Here is a 2,342-nt window from a genome sequence, read left to right on the forward strand (position 1 = left end):
TATATATATATATATATATATATATATATACATTGCTTTGAGAAACGTTTTAATACCTGTTTTTATATCATTGCAATAACGTAACGTCTAGAAAGGTATTTAAATCTATGTATGTAATTGTCTCGTTGTTTCTGCCTCTCTTTCTCTTTATATGTGTGTATGTATGTATGTATGTATGTATGTATGTGTGTATGTATGTATGTAAGTATGTATGTACGTATGTACGTATATGCATATATATATATATATATACACACACACATATATCGAAATCGATTTGCCTCTCAATACATACGTCTGTGTGTGTCTGTCTGTCTGCCTGTGTGTGTGTATGTACAGATAGATTATTAAATACATATATAGTTACGGCTGTGAGAGATGCGCGAGTGTGTGTGAGTTTATATACAAGCGTGAGTAAAATCAATACTTACCGAACCTTGGATATGCTTTGGTATACAAACCCAAAAATTACAGATGCACAAAAAATAAAATAAGGTAAGAAACCTTCCAAAGGCAATGTTAATGGTGTGATGTATGCGAGGAACATCTAGTCGCAAAGAAACTTTCTAACTGATAAAATAATGAACTCCATATTTAGAATTATACAACTAAAGCATGTGTTAAATATTAAAGTATTATTTTAGTGAAGATGTTTTTGCGTTTAATTTAGTGTTATATTTCGCTATTAGTAAATCCACAATATTCATATTGATTTAAGAATGGAATTTCAAAAGAAAACCGTCATTGTCTCAATGGTTCAATCTTATTTCTTACACAAACATTTAATTGAGTTGCATTGGGCCATGGCTGCAAACGAATCACCAAACAACAAGATAATATCCTAATTGGTCTACGGAAGTTAACAAATTTAGTCATGAACCTTCATTCGCATTTGCAATGAAATATGTATAAATACATTGTGTGTCTAAAATACGTTCTTAATTTTATTAGTGAGTTGATGTTAATAATGACATTGTTAGATTCTGAAGTTGTAAGACGGTGCAGTAAATGTTGCATTATTATTTTATGATATGTTTTCATCATAACAGAGCCTCATCATAATTATTATTCATATAATATTTGTGTAGTTTGCCAATTCTTATTATTTACTTCATCAGTTGTTTTGGCGTGGATTAAATTGATCGTGCTTTTTCTATTCTCTGTCCTAGACAGTTACTAACTATCACTACGTGGGCCGTGACGATATATGTTCCAGTCGATCCGATCGACTGAAGAAACCCCTTAAATTAACGACCAAGGGCTGAATACTTCACAGACACATGGAAAATAGATGTGAAGATAGGGTGTTCTTTCCATAACATTCATTGATTCTATCAGTCGCTTTATTTGTCTGTGTCGCAATGTATCTAATCTTAGTAATACTGTTCAATATATTGTGTTCCCCGATATAGTGTCTCGAATATGGTCCATATTTGGAGCCAATTGTCACCCTTATTCTTGGTATACAGGTCACCTTCTGAGAAGTGAAAGGTAAATTCAGATGTGTCTGAATAGAAGCATTCTCATATCTATTGATCCCTCGGAATATGCTTTAGTGTCTGATATGAGTACGTTTCCTTTTATTACCGTATTTGTAGGCCAAGAGATATAATTTTGTGAGAAGCTAAGAGATATAATTTCATACTTCATTCTATAGTAGGTTGTTTGATTTGATGATGGGTAAACACTTTGTCAAGTTCATATTGATTGATACTGTTACTGATGACGTTTGTGGACACAGTTTCGACGGCCATGGTGGAAATTATGCCAACTTTCTCATTCTTCTGAAACATTTCAAAGAATTTATCAGATGACCAGCTAGATTACAAGGAAGATTTGCATTACTGGCCTGGACAACACTAGTGAAAATTATGCCAACTTTCCATTTTTCGGAAGACAAAAAAACCAAAAATACAGAAAAACTACAAATTATTCAAGAGCTGACAAAGCAGATAACCAAGAAGATAATCCGTATTTTCTTGATATATTTTCCTGGAAGAGTTTCTGCAGTCTTTTGCTGAAATATTCTATGTTTGTAAGATAGTCTGTTAAAGTCTGTCAAACCGGCCATGATGAAATACCACAAGGTATAGAAAATACGTATTCGCCTTTATATATTTAATCCTTTATATTGAACATTCACTATTTCATCTATTCAATAAGACATATTCCATATATTCAATAAGACATTCAATACTTTATTTCATTGTACCATCCATTTTTATATTATATATTGTATATTCCATATTCTATATCCCACATTAATTTTACAAGAATATAAATAAAACATAAAAAACAGACAGAGTTGAGTTGGAACTCTTTTAAACAAAATTATATATATA

Source organism: Octopus bimaculoides, chromosome 5, assembly GCF_001194135.2.
Source record: "Octopus bimaculoides isolate UCB-OBI-ISO-001 chromosome 5, ASM119413v2, whole genome shotgun sequence".
NCBI classification, from domain to species: Eukaryota; Metazoa; Mollusca; class Cephalopoda; order Octopoda; family Octopodidae; genus Octopus; species Octopus bimaculoides.